Source organism: Callospermophilus lateralis, chromosome 3, assembly GCF_048772815.1.
Source record: "Callospermophilus lateralis isolate mCalLat2 chromosome 3, mCalLat2.hap1, whole genome shotgun sequence".
Classification (NCBI taxonomy): Eukaryota; Metazoa; Chordata; class Mammalia; order Rodentia; family Sciuridae; genus Callospermophilus; species Callospermophilus lateralis.
This window is the reverse complement of record NC_135307.1, coordinates 181,602,056-181,617,642: the sequence shown is the minus strand read 5'-3', so window position 1 is coordinate 181,617,642 and position 15,587 is coordinate 181,602,056. Positions and strand designations below refer to the sequence as shown.

At 39.3% G+C, this 15,587-nt stretch overlaps 1 protein-coding gene and 1 pseudogene across 7 annotated transcripts in view; one reads left to right on the top strand and one right to left on the bottom strand.

Moving 5' to 3' along the window:
• Window positions 1-15,587, top strand: part of Zhx3 (zinc fingers and homeoboxes 3) — a 114,967-nt gene that overhangs the window by 63,242 nt on the left and 36,138 nt on the right. The gene's annotated exons all lie outside the window — the stretch shown is intronic.
• Window positions 1,968-2,068, bottom strand: LOC143396208 (U2 spliceosomal RNA; annotated as a pseudogene).

Genomic DNA, 15,587 nt, shown 5'->3' with positions numbered 1-15,587 from the left:
TCTAGTGGCAGCCGAGCCGAGTGGGAGAAGTGGTTATGTAACTGGATGTGCTCATTAGTTCTGCTGTGAATTCACACAGCTGGGCCTCCTTGGTCCTTTGTTCACCTCAGTGTTAACTGTTGCTTCCTTAGTATCTTTAGGGCCTGTGCCTGGCACATAAGGGAATGCCAGAGACAGGGAACTCAAAACACGGAGCCTGACAGTCCACTGGAGCAAATAGACCAGAGGGGAAGTGGTAACATCTCCCAAAGCAGCAAGAGGCTGTGGGTTGTGGGAGCTCTGAGGAGACACAGCACAGAGGAATCCACAAACTAAACCTGGGGCTCTGATCATACTGGGAGGCCCTTTAGTTTGTGAATTTGCCTCCTTTTACCTCACTTTTCTCCTCTATAAAAATGATTGTAATGTCCACTCCATGCCCAGGTGTTACATGATGTTGTGAACATGAATGTGGTAACTCATGCAGTGTACCATGCCCAGGATTGGCACTCAGTTAACATTTTGGAAAATATTTCTCTGCTGCTTTCCTTTCTGTAACTCCCCTGCCCTAGCTCTACCATGTTTTCTTTTTTACTGAGAAATATGGTCCTATTTATGAACTCTTTCAGTAGCTCTCTTGAACCTCAAAATTCTCTCATCTTCACTTTCCCCTTCTCTTCTTTCTTCCTGCCTCCCAGGAATACACAGCTCAAGGTAGAGAGGTGAGGGGGATGGGAGATAACCTGAGACGATAAGGATGGCATTGTTGTCAGAGACATATCACAGATCAGAATTTCTCCTAATCCACATCCTCTCAAGTCTCCCAGATAGGTTTGAATATTCCAGGCAATTGACTACCCTGCATCTTCCTCCCTGCTTCAACTTACCAAAAGGAAAAGAGAGTAAGGATTTGGCCTTTCCAAGTTGCCTAGGTGTAGAATTTGTTCTCTCCTCCTATAGACATTCTACAGCAGGGAATTCTTCAGAGATCCCCCATCATGTGTTCTCTTTGGGCTCCATCTGTCTTGCTTAATGTAGTCAAGAGTTTACACCTGAGGAAGTTGATAAGCAGGTCTCTCAGAGTCTGCTCCTCCTCTTCTTCCTTCTTTCATGGTCTCCACTTCTTACTTTGCTCCTCCCCCAGTCAGTCATCCCCGTTTCTGACACATCTTTATCTAATGTGGTGGTTCTCAACCAGGGATAGGTATGCCCCCGCAGCAGACGTTTGGCAAAGTCTCAAGACTTTTCTGGTTTGTCACAACCTGTGGGCAATGGTGGTGGGTGTATGCTACTGATGTCTCGTGGGTAAAGGTCAGGGATATTGCTAAATATCATACAATGCACAGGACAGCACCCAGAACATAGAGCTCTCTGTTAACGAGGCGGAGAAGCTCTATCTAAGGGTTTCTTATGTAAGCACTCTTCTGTGTGTGCCTGCCTCTGTGTCTGTGCTGTGGAACTTTTGCTGAACTCAGAAGCTCTTCCCTCTGTGACTTCCCCTTAAGTCTTCCTCCATCCCTCACTCCAGTCAGAGCTGATCCTCTCCTTAGCATTCTCAACCTGCCATGATGGTTCATTGTAGTTCTTGCCATCCTTTGCCCTCTGATAGCCCCCTTTAAAGTAACTTGTTTTTTCTCCTAAGAGAGCAGAGTACAAGTTGAATTGTAATGAAGATGACCATCAAAATCCCATATATTATTATCATCTATGAATATTCCATAAGCCAAACCTTGACTCTAGAAGAGTCAGAAGCACATAGTGGAGTAAGCAAAGGACTTGGTATCAGGATATTCAATCTGGTGCCCAATTATAATTTTCTAGCTCTATGGCAATAGGTTTGAATATTCCAGGCAATTGACTACCTTGCATCTTCCTCCCAATAGACAACTTTCTTGAGCTTCAGGTACTATATAGATAAGAGAGGGATAATGTTCATTTGCTGAGATTGTTTGAGTCTATGAAGAGATGTTAGCATAGAACCTGGTACATGAAGCTGGAAAATGAAACCAGGGTTCAAGATATGACCCTGATATTAAACTGAAAAGAACAGATACTATACTTGATCTTAGTCAAAGGACTGAGAAGCAATTTGCAACCCTGATAATAGGAAGTTAGCTCTTGGAGAAAATAGAATTGTTTTCCATTTCCTGGATGGTGGCATTCTTAATTTCAGGTGCCCCCGCTCATCAGTAAACCTCATGAAAACAACTAGAAGCCCCACTGGAGCAGGACCTATAGCACATCCTATTCACTAGAGAAGTTCTAGAAAATGTTGATGCTTTTCCCTACCCCATGGAAATAGAAGGAAATCCCATATGCTTACGACTCCTGGCTGTTTTGTAGAGGAGGTATTTCTCCCTTTCCTGAATACTGGGACCCTAGACACGCATACTGAAAGTTGGGAGGTCTGTTCTGACCAGCTACTTTGTAAAGAAACTGCTGAGGCATGAGAGGGACACTATATTTATTCACTCCCACAGATTTCTGGTACATGGAGACCAGCACAGAGGAAGTGGCATTACATTATGTTCAGACATTTATAATATATTTACTGTTTCCCACAGTGCAAGGAGGCTAGTTACAATTGATCCCCATGACCATTTTCATATATGCTTAGGGTAAGAGTTAAAACAATCATATAAATCTTCAAATATCTTCTATTATTTGTTCAGAGAATTTCACACTCCCTTCAGGCCTGGCCTGTCTCTAAAACAGAGAAGAAGTCTGTGTACATCAGAGAAAGAAGTTGATTCTATCCATAAAGATATCTTGGAAAGGCCATAAAGCATACAGAAATGTATTTCTGTCAGAGGCTAAAGAATGAAGACATAATACATAAATAATACATAAGACCCATGATTAGGTCATGGGTCAGAGGCCAGAGACAGTTTGTGTGTCAGCGTTGACTGGGTTCACATAGCTAAAAGCAGCATGTGTGGCACCTCTTACCACTGTGTGCTGCCCTTGACTTCACCTCAGAATCCCTAAGGTACTTTGTTCTACATCTCAAAACTTAGCTCTTCACTCAGATATACTCTCTTGTGCTGTTCACTCTTATGGGTTGTGTCTGTTTTCTCGTCAGGCAAAAGTGCTGTGGGTTAAGAATCAGGACTACCTACCTGGTTTTGAGTCTGAGCTAGACTCAGATCCACAAGCCTATAGCTTGTGGACCTGAGTCTAGCTACTGAAATATTTAAGCCTTGGTTTCTCAATGCAGAAAATCAAGTTGGTACTTAGCTCATGGTGTTCTGACTATCAAATTAAATGAGAAAATACATGTAAAGTAATTGCAGAGCTGAGATTGTGGCTCAGTGGTAGAGTGCTTGCCTAGCATGCATGAGGCACTGGGTTTGTTCCCCAGCACCACATAAAAAATAAATAAGCAAAAGTAAATAAACTAAATAAACAAAAGTATTGTGTCCATGTATAACTAAAAATATTTACAAAAAATAAAAATAAAGTAATTGCAGTGTCTTACATATGGTCATTTTATTCAGTTATTGATGATGGTTGTACTGCTTGAGAACAGATAGCTACTCTATACCTTTAAATTCTTTTCTATTTCTATGATATTTCTTAGCACATAGCTAAGTATCTAGTAGCACCCAATTTTTTTTTAATTTAAAATGACAGATACACATGTACATATAAATACACACTCAAAGGATAGTCTGAAAATTTGAAAAACATTCCAGGGGTCAAAGATTTTTAAAGTGATTGAGCCCATTTTCAGAAATTTGAACAAAAGCTACTTCAGTTTCTACTCTTTGCAGTAAGTTGGATCATTTGAAGGGAAGACTTCTGGACCATACCTTCTTAGTCCTGTGCCAAACAAACTCTCATGACTTTCTGTCAGATCCTCTGCCTTCCAAGCGGGGTCCACATAAGAATGGCTGACAGATGTGTTTCATTGTACCTTTCCAAACTAAGCCTGTAGGCCTCACTTTTCTTTTTCCCCTCACAGTTCCAAGAAATGTTTCCCTGTGAATTTCCCTCCATAATTTGCCTCTTTCTAAGCATACATGTTCTTTTTCATTAATTATAAAAATAGTATCACTCAAAATATATTTTTCCCTTGATACTGGAACTCAGGGTCAATTTCAGTGCCAGGAGAGGATGAAGGACATTCTGGTTATCTCCCCTGACTCCCTATCTACCACCTCCCCAATCCCTTCCATAGCAAATAGACAATGTTTATTTTTGTTTTCTGATAGGGATGTGATTGGTCCTACCCCAGCTTCACAGGTGGGTCTTGATTATTTAATCAGGAAACCCCATATGTGTTGCCACATTGATGAATTTTGGTGGTCAGTGCCAAGGGGGTTAGTTCAGGGGTAGGTATGTGACACACTTCAGACCATCAAAATGTTTACTGAGGACTTTGGGAAAAAGGCTCCCCCATCTTCTGACAGGCCTCCCCAAAGCCAGCCCTATTTCTGTTCTAGATGTTGTAGGGACATGAAGCCTGGGAATGCTATGACTAGGGAAACTTCCCTGGATGTGGCTAAAATAGTACAAAGAAAACAGACACTTGTTTTTGTCATAGATTCACTGAATTAAACTGAAGCCACTTAACATCTAAACTTTCCTTTTGCATGTGCCAGTGAACTCTATTACCCAAGCCATTTTGAATTGGATTTCTTACTTGTGTCTTAGAATACAAATGGCACTTGGTATGTATATTTCTAATTTTTGTATATTAGTGATTCTAGACAGTAGGCCCAAGACCCTACTGTGAAGAAAGGGGGACTGGGTATTGGAGGGACTTTGTTTTCATAAGGCGTTATTTGTGTATGTGAACATACTTCTGCAAATTAATGTCTTACCTATATATGCAGTATTTTTTTTTCAAATTTATCTTGCTGTTTTGACTAATGAAATACAGAATTTAGATCAACACTGAACTTATAGGTTTTGTCATTTAAAGGACAAAGATGTAAAAGTGTCATGTAAATTTCTACCAGAAGTTGTTTATTCTGAAACATATGTGACAAAAACCCTACAAGTTCAATAGTTTTACCTAAGTTTGTACTTATTAAATCTTTTTGGTAGAAATTTTTGACACAAGAAGCCATTGTTTAGATAGGAGTTTCCTCCTTCTTCCCTTTCTCTGAATCCTTTATCATTCTGATTCCTTCTGTTAAGTCTTATATGAGTTACTCAGACTCTATTAGAAATAGTTGAGATATAAATTCTAATTAATTTTATTTATATGGCTACGTTAAGATTCAACTGAATTTTCAGGCCCTATATCTGAGTTCTACATATATGCAAACTGTATTGAAATACTTTAGTATCAAGGGACCTAAACTGAAGTTCAGTTCTGTACCACAAATTGGGTGTTTATGGGAATGCCTGTAATTATTGACCCCCATTTTTGCTGGTAAGCAAGAAACTGCAGGTGAACTCCTGTAGTTGATATATTTAATGTGTATCCACTGTGTGCACTTCGCCATTGGTGTATCTGAGTGGTCTGGTCTTGAGCCCTTACCTTGGAGGTCTTAGTTTATTGCAGAGAAGTTATAAGTCAGGGCTGTTTTGTAGGGAAACACATCAGTATATCATTCTGGAACTTCTTTCTTAGAATTACTCTGCCAGAAGAAAACACTGATATTTTATGCATGATAAATGTTGATCACTGCTGTTATGAAGTAGACTTGTTTGTTAATAAAATATAATACACTCAAATGCCTTTCTTTTTACCTATATTATTCTACCACTACTCACAATCGGCAATTCTCAGTCTTTTTTTTTTTTTTTAGCAATACACAGCAGGTTTTGGCCACAGATCCTAAATTTTTATAGCCACAACTGGGTATGCCTGTGCCTGTACGTATCAAGGGACGTTTCTTGATACCACAGTTTCTTTTTCCATTCACCTATTATACACACACATTACATTTGCTGCAAGTAGACCATTATAGTAATTCAAAACTGTAACTTTCTCATGGAACAGAGGCTGCCTGCTGGGTCTGCATGGGCGTAAATGAGCTAGTTAAACTCTATTCACTTTTCTCCTACTTAATAAACTATAGCTGAATGCAAGTGAGAGAGACTTATAGGACAGCCGTGAACTGTCTCCCTGTTTGTTCAAAACAAAACAGAAAACCTGGTATTTCACATCAGAGGTGACAGAGCCTCACTGAACTCCTCAGTAGTGTGCTGCCCTGTGTGCTGCTTCTAGAATGCCAGCTTGAAGGCCAGGCCAAGGCAGCCAGCTGGCCATGAAGCCTTTATTCTAAGATTGTGCTGCCACTTTCTTGTGACACTGGCATCAGAAGCAGAAGGGGCTTGCTGCCCAAAAGGCTGTATTCAAGCGGTGACCTATTTTTACACTGTAATCAGATTGGGTTTCTCTTTTTCCCTCTCGAGGCAGTAATCTCACATTCTTTTCAGTGCTTGAGAAGCCAGTTCCCTGTTACCTCTTGGGCTTGGTTGTTTTTCAGTTTCATGGGTCACTTTTCTTTTTTAAAAATTTTTGTTCTTTTGGGGTATCAGGGTTTGAACTCAGGGGCACTTGACCACTGAGCCACATCCCGAGCCCTGTTTTGTATTTTATTAGAGACAGTGTCTTACTGAGTTGCTTAGCGCCTTGCTAAATTGCTGAGGCTGGCTTTGAACTCCCGATCTTCCTGCCTCCACCTCCTGAGCAGCTGGGATTAAGGGTGTGCGTCACTGTGCCTAGCCATGACATAGGTCACTCTTAACTGAGGATAGTAATATTTGTTCCTTTTCTTCACTTGGAGTGTAGGGGTTGATTTATATTTGTCCATTTTTACCACTTGAAGATTGGGAATTGAGTATAAAATAGAGCTAAAAGAAAGCATGGACCAAATGAGGTTAGAGGATTTCTAAGGAAGAGCAAAACCATGTAAATGGATAGAGGGAAGGCATTTGGGATTTTAAGTCCAGGGTTCTGCTTTTTCAAATCCTAATCATGCACATCAGCTAATGACTTAGTTTAGTCATCAAATTTTGCTTGAGACGATATGTGCTGGGTGATAAAGTATAATAAAAAGGTATAGCTCTTCTCATTTCACCATCTTTCCTACCCCTTTCCCCCCTCCTCCCCCTCCCCTTTGCCCCATTCAAAATTCCTTTACTCACACCTTCCCCCATTATGTATTAGCATCCACTTATCAGAGAAAACATTTGGCTCCTGTTTTTTTTTTTTTTTCCTGCCGGGGGTGGGGGGGATTGGTTTATTTTGCTTGATATTCTCCAACTCCATCCATTTACCTGTACAATTTTATTCTCTTTTAATGCTGAGTAATATTTCATTGTGTATATGTACCACAGTTTCTTTATCCATTCACCTAATAAGGACATCTAGGATGCTTCCTCAGTTTGGCAATTGTGAATTGTGCTGCTATAAACATTGAAATGGCTTGTGTCGCTGTAATATGCTGTTTTTAAATCTTTTGGATATATAGAGAGAAGTAAAAAGTGTATAATGAATCAAAGATCTTTCTACTGTCATGTATAGCTGATTAGAATTAATAAATAAAAATAAATAAAAAAGGTACATATCTGCATAAGGGGAAAAAAAAGATATAGCTCTTACAGCATCAGCAGTGTGACAAAGGAAATGGGCCTGAAGCCACTGCTGGGGAAGGAGGCACTGAGAAGGGTATCAGGAGTTCCTGCTAATCTCCCCAGTCAGCTCCTTGCTATCCATTGCTTCCCCACTTCTGTCTGTGCCACCTCCATCTAAAGTGCCTCGATTATGTTGTGTCTTCTGTTTTGCCTGTTCATTGTCATTGTTCCTTGTCATTTAGGTGTGTGTTTTGTGTTACAAGCAGAGATCGGGTACATTTCCCATGTCTCCTCAAGGAGGAAAGTGTTCCATATCACTCCATTCTTCTAAGGTGACATAATTTGGAGGCTGTGTTTCTTTTCTTTTTTTTTTTTTTTTTAAAGGCCTTGGGGCCTTTACCCCTAGAATGATACATACTCCTGTCTCTGCCTGTGAAACTTCTCATCCTTTAAGACTTACTTTTAGTGTAAGACCTGTTATCACAAGCTGCCCTGAAGGACACCCAGTAGTTCTCCAATGTTTCTATTGCCTTTTCCTTTCACTTGGAACCTTGAGCTTCTGATACCAGCATCTATCTGTGGACTGTGAATTGCAGTCATAGGACCTGTTTTATATTCATCTAGGACACACCAGATGGTTTGCATGGTGAGTCACATGAATCAAGTGTTTGTGTGTGTCACGTAAATGAAGTTCCTGTCCGGCACCAAGATGTCTAAAGATATGAAGAACACTGCAAGGGATTCTTGATTCTCAGGCTTTTTGAGCTTGTAGAATGTCTTTTGTACTTAAAAATAAGAGGATATGGGAAAAGCTTTGGAGTATGTAGCATAGGAGGATATGATAAGTAGCACTCAGGAGACAGAGTAGTTAGGAAGGGCTGTATTTACCACAACTGAGCAGGGAGCATGTCAAAGGGAGCATCTTCGTTCAGAGGTTCCCTAACTTCTGTATGTAATAAACTTTTGATGGTGGGCAAAATTTAAATCAGCTGGTAGATAGCATCATCATGTCTCAGCATAAAATGTTTATTTGCCAACTGATGTAGCAAAGCCTGCAATCAGCATTCAAAAGATGGTTGGGAGGTATCCATGTTTACTAACTATGAAAGTTGAGGTTGCCTTCCTGATGCTTGCTGGTACCAAAGGAGGTAGTACATAGTAGATGCTTGATAAAGGTGGATGTAGTGATTCAATGAACACTAAGGTCAGCCTTGTATATGTTTCTATTTTATCATGGTTTCAACCTTGTATTTTGAAAATATCTATATATATCTTCGTTGATTGAAAGACAATTATGTACACCAGAGGGTGCTATGTTTCAGTTTTCACATCTTTATTTCTTTTTCATTCTTATGGTTGTGTTTTATGTGACTCATTTGAGGACCAGCCAGTTGAGAATTTGCTCTCAACAAAGGATTGTTTAGGACATGAACACACCCTACCCTTTGCAGCTTTCCAGCATAATAAAGGAGTTCAGAAATGGCTATAACCACATACTTCCTGGGTCTGCTATGCTGTACACTATTAACTGTTGAGTTCTTTGTTAAAACTAGACAACTTTTTTTATGCTGCAGCTTAAGAACATTTTCAGTATTCTTTCATTGGTGGAAATGGAGACCATATGGTTACTGTCATCTGTGTAATAACAATGATTGAAAATGGTTATTAAGTCACCCTTCAGCCTTTTCTCTTGTCTAGGCAAAATTGTCTCTGTTCCTGTGGCCATTCCCCATAAATATCATTTTCCAACCCTTTAATCATCTTGGTGGCTTTCCTTGGAAACTACATCAAAGGCTGTTTCAGTGCCTCTATTCTGGTGGGGTCTGGGCTGTCAACATTTAATGGATATGGAATGTGGTTGTTTTAACCATCTGGTTTCCATAGCTAGTCCCCACATTTCCAAGTCAGTCCCAATCCACTGACCATTGGGAGCTGCTTTTACCATTTCTTCATTATGGCACACTTTATGATTTTGATTAAGGTGATGATTTGACTAAAATAACAAATTGCAGTTTGTGAATAATTCTAGCTGTTTGTTGATAGACTTTTGCAGTCTGGTCTGTTATATTTGTCTTTTCTTTATAACTGTAAGTGGATATGTTATTGTTATCAGAGGTTAATACAGTTTTTTTCTGCTTTATTCATTATTGACTCAATTTCTGCAAGTACCCACTGTATGTTGGATTCTGTGCTAGGGATTAATTCATGTTTGAATTGGGCATGAGAATGAATTAATCTTTAGGTTAAAAAAGACTCTAGTGTAGGTGATGGCAAGGAGACTGGCATGTTCAGGGTGCAACGAATAAGGTGTGGCCAGAGAAGCAGGCAGATGCCAGACTGTGCAAAAAATGTCCATAACAAGCCAAGAAGAATCCAATAGAAATATAATGTGAGCTGCATGTTATTTCAAATGTCTGAGTAGCCAAATTTTAAAAAGTAAAAATAAACAAGTTACAAAATGAGCTGTCAAGCCATGAAAAGACAAGGAGGGATGTTAAATGAAGCCAATCCAAAAAACCCTACATACTACATGATTCCCATGACATTTTAGAAAAGGCAAAACTGTGGGCATGGTGAAAAGATCAGATTAGGGAGGAAAGGAGGAAGACAGAGCACAACAATGTTTAGGGCAGTAAAACCACTCTGTATGATACTATAATGGTGGATATGTATCAGTTTGTCCAAACCTATAGAGTGTACAATACCAAAAGTGAACTCTAAGGTAAACCGTGAACCCTGGGTGATAATGTGTTAAAGTAGGTTCATCAGTTATAATAAAAGTATCATTCTGGTGGAAGATGTTGATGGTGGTGGAGGCTATGCATATGTCTGGGCAGAGACTATATGGGGTATCTCCATAGCTTCTGCTAATTATGTTATGAGCCTAAAACTAGCACTCTAAAAAATAAAGCCTAAAATAAGTCAAATTAATGTTAACAAAATATATTTATTTAACTAATCTGTCAAAATATTAATAATCTATATAAAAGTTATCAATGAGATATTTTAATCTTTGGTACTGTCTTTGGAATCTGGTCTATATTTTATACTTATGGTACCTCTCAATACACACTAGCCACATTGCAAGTACACATTAGGCACCTGAGTACCTGAGGCTAGTGGCTGCTGTGTTGGACAGAGCAGGTCTTGAAACCTGGCTTGCCCAACACAAGCCTCAATTTTCAGCTGCCCTGGTCTTCTGCTCCCCTGGTCTTCTGCTCCCCTGAATACTATAATAATAAACACAAGAGAAAGGGATCAGCTGATGCTTTCCACACTGCAATGATGCCCAATAGAAATACAATGGGAGCCATTTGTATGATTTTAAATGTGTCTAATAACCACACTGAAAAAGTAAAAATAAATAGGCAAAGTTAATTTCAAGAATGTATGTAACCTAGTATGCCCCAAATATTATTTCAATATGTATTTAATAGTAAAAATTATTAAAGAAGATGTCCATACCAAAGGAATAAAATAGAGAGTCCTCACGCATATGGGTCAAATGATTTTTAACAAATGTGCCGAGTCTTTTCAATGGAAAAGGGACAGTCTTTTCAATAAATGGTTCTGGGAAAATTAGATATCCACATAAAAGAATAAGATTGGACTTTTACCTTATACCATATACAAAAATGAACTCAGCATGGATCAAAGATCTAAACAAAAGAGCAAAGACTATAAAATGCTTAGAAGAAATCACATGGGAAAATCTGCATGACGTTGAATTAGGTAATGACTTCTTAAGTGTGACACCAAAAGCACAGGCAAAAGAAAAAAAAATAGATAAATTGGGGCTGGGGTTGTGGCTCAGCAGTAGAGTGCTCACTTAGCCTGTGCAAGGCCCTGGGTTTGATCCTTAGCACCACATAAAAATAAATAAATAAAGTTATTGTGTCCTAAACTACAACTAAAAAATAAATATTTTTTAAAAAGATAAATTGGACAACATCAAAATTTTAAACTTATGTGCATCAAAGGATATATTCAGCAGAGTGAAAAGACAGCCTATAGAATGAAAGAAAATATATACAAACTATCTAGTATGGAGTAATAAGGGGTAAGAAGATATACAAGTAGCTGATAAGCACATTTGAAAAAAACAAAAAGCTCAGTCTTACTATTATTAGGGAAATACAAATCAAAACCATGATGTTTTGCAATATGAAAAGAGTTCTCGAGATAGATGATGGTGATGGTTGCCCAATAATGTAAATGTAACTAAATGCCACTGAACTCTTCACTTAAAAGTGATTAAAATGATTTATATAGAGTGCTCCCGCTAAATAAATAAATAACAGGAGGACCAGCAGAGGAAGGGGACTGGGGAGAAGAGGAGGGAAGGGAATGGGAAGGTACTGGGGTATGAAATGAGGCAAGTTGTGTGCATGTATGAATATGTCACAATGAGCATAATTATTGTGTAATCATGATGTACTAAAAATTATAAAAATGATCATGGTGGTAAATTTTGTTCTGTGTATTTTATCACACTTTAAAAAAATCTTCCAAAAATGCCTCTGAGACCATTAACATTTTAAATGATAAAAGATAAAAAATGGAAATGTGAATAAAAGGAGCTAGGAAAAATAATGAAATACAGAGATATATAAGCATATTGATTCAAAAAGGTAACATAAGAGTGGTTTAAAAGGCACTAGATGAGCATTTGTTCTGCCTCTGCTTTAAATAATGAACTGTATTCTATAAAGAAACTATTGAGATAGCTTACATTCCTTTTCATATTAAGTCTTCAGATCCAGTGTGTATTTTTCCCTTATATCATTTCTCAATTTGTACAAACCACAATTGTGGCTGGTAGCTGCAGTTTTGGACAATGTAGATACAGAATATTCTGATTAGTGATAAGAAGCCAGCAGAAATTTCTTTAAGCCAAGAGGTGGCATGAATATATTGTGGTTTTTTTTTGTTTGTTTTTGTTTGTTTTTTAAGATGTTAACTATGGTGGCAAGATGAGAAGTGGAGTGATGTGGAGAAAGAAGTGAGGAGCTGGGGGCTTAGACAATTGTTATAGAATCCCAAGCCAATAGATAAGGGACTGAATTTTGGGGAAGGGGACAAGCATATGCCATGGCTGTTATTTATGATACACTTGCTTTGTCTGAGGCACCGTGTTGAATCATTTGTGCCACATCTTAATTCTTGTAATACTCCTGAGGTTGAGGCTGCTTTTTCCGTTTGTGACTTAGAAGGCATATTGGTAGCAGAATTAGGACATTATCCAGACCAATACTAGCTCTAGAGCTTAGATCTTTCATGACTATTAGACTGCATCTTCCAAGAAAAGAGACAGGAGGTAGATTGGAAAGAATATTTTTAGTTTATAGATAAGTTTGATGGTAGGCAGTTAAGGGAAAGAAGGGAGAGGACTGCATAAATGATGCCCAAGTGATATGGAGCTCTCTACCTAGAAATCTGCATGGATGGTACTATAGTCTGAATGTTTGTACCTCCCAAATTCATACCTTGAAATATCCTGGGTGATAGGACTAAGAGGTGTGTGTGTGAGGTTGTGGGGGAGGGCCAGCTTTGGGAGGAGATTAGATTCTGGGGACAGAGTCCTAGTGAATTGGATTAATGCCTATAAAAGGCCCCAGAGCGGCCACCTTCTCTTCAGCCACTGTAAGGACAGGGTGAGAATACAGCTGACTATGAGAAAGCAGGACATCCTCACCATCTGCCAGCAACTTGATCTTGGACTTGTTTCCAGAACTGTGAGAAATAAAATTCTGTTGTGTATAAGCCACCCAATATATGGTATTTTTTGTTACAGCTGCCCAAACCAACCAAGACAGGTGGTGAGAAGTAAGATGAAGATATTTAGAAAACATGGTGGCTGGATTTTTAGAAAATTTACTTGTTTTGTTTTGTTTTTTGGAGGGGTGAGTGCCAAGATCAGAGGCAGAAACTATGTGTGTAAATTTGTTAAAGGCTGCAGAGATCAATGGCAGTTGTAAGTGATAGATTTCGAGCTTGGCAGATAGGTCAGGACTGGCAAAGCTGTTTTGGAAGTTAACTTGAGTACAGGAGATTGCAAAGTCCTGGGCATGAGTGAGCATATTCCTTTAAAGAGGTTGTAGAAGAATAGGTCTACAAAGCCTCACTCCCCTTGGATCCTGAGGGTTCTCCTAAATGGTTTTGAATCTCAGACCAAAGCTGCTGAGGAGAAGTTGTTGGAAAGAGCCATTTAACTGGTGACCTTGGGGCAAGTAGTTTGAGCAGAATGTGAGGAGCCTGCATTGTGCCAAGACTGACTGAGTAAGAAAGTTGAATAAGTGGGCCTGTAACTGCTGGCTGGCTGATTCTGTAGGAGCCCAGAGGATGGGAGAGGGCCAATTAAGGGGACATTTTCTATTTTTTAATGAGAGCTATAAGTAGTATTTTAAGTAAAGTCAAATGAAATTTTATTGTCCAAGGTTATCATAGAAACAACAATAAACCAACATATAATATTAAAGCAATCCTTTTCTTTTTTAACAACTTCTACCAAATTTATGATGGCAGGAAGGTCACATTAGTTTTCAAAATATGGCATCAAGAGACATTCTTCGAAACTTTTGAATTAGGCTCCTGAAATCTCACAGAAAGGAAATTTGTGGAAGTTAACTCACTCCTAATACTCTTATGAGTATCTCACTGGTAAGTTTGTGTGTGTTCATGTACATGTGAACATATATGTGCACCCTGTTCTGTAGGAAGAGAGTTGAGATGGGAATAGAGAGGTATGTGTACTTCATTCCTGATTTGAAGATGGTTGTGAATAGTTGGAATTTTATAATCTTATTGTGATTGACTTTATTACTATATAGTCTAGAAGAGATTCAGATGCTGAGGCCCATTTCCCCTACTTCCCCTGGGACACCTGAGTGCAAACACCCCAGCAACCTCCCTAAGTACTTTCAACTGTCAACACTTTGGTCTGCGTGCCCCCTCACCTAGCCATGTGAAATTGACTGTGATCCTAAAGAGGTCTTGGAAAATATGAAACTTTGTTGATCACGTCCAGTTTTTCCAATTAGTAGATTTGTAGCATTGTAAGATTAGAAGTAGATTTGTGTAGAAATAGCCTGGCTCTTAAGTCATAAGACTGATCAGCCAAATCAATGGTACTTGATCTCACCTATCCATAGAAAACAGGTAACAGCATTTAAAAATACTACCATAAAGTGAACTTTATTAACTGCCCTGGGCCAACTGAGGCAGAGCCACAGCCATTCTCTGCTCCAGGTGCCAGGCCCTTGGGCTCCTGCTGCTCTGCTCTGCTCAGGTCTGTGGCAACACCCTCCTCTGAATGAGGGACCTTTAGCTTTTCCAACAGAGAGGACAAGGAAAGGTTTAATATTTCCTTCCCTTCTTGACAAGTGAAATAAATTTGAAATTTGACCTGTTTGGTGGAACCCAGAGGGCATCAGAAGGGACTAAGAAGAAGCTTGAGAAGGAGATAATTTAGTGACCAGAGCGAAAATGTAAAGGCAAACTGAAGATTCCTACAGCTGTGTTGCTCTGCCAGCATCGCAGGACTGTGGAGAGTCTGAGGAAGAAAAGACATGTGTAGCCCAAAGAACTGACAGCAAGGTCTTGAAGAAATATTTGAACTCCCAGGTTTACTGCAGCCTAAATGTCTATTGACAGATGAATGGATAACGAAAATGTGACATATACACGCAGCAGTATATTATTCAGCCTTAAAAAGTGTCGAGTTCCATGGCTAAACACTTAAGGTCACTTCAGGTGAACTGGGCTGGCATGAAATAATCACTCAGATACAGAGAAATACCCTTTTTTTTTGGGGGGGGGGTCTTGTGATGGTGGCTCTGACCTTGGGGTCCATGGAAAAAGAGAGGAACACTGCTGAACCCTTTTACTGAGGAGAAGCCATTTAAATGAGGCAAGGGGTAGGATTACAGAAGAATAGGTGAGTGTAGCTGACCCCCTCTGGGTATCATCTGCCCCTAGGGTCATGCCTTGTTATCCTAGTGAGGGAAAAGCCAGAGTCACAAGTCATGGCACTACCACTCCAGACTACAGTGACTGTTTAGATCCTCGTGGTG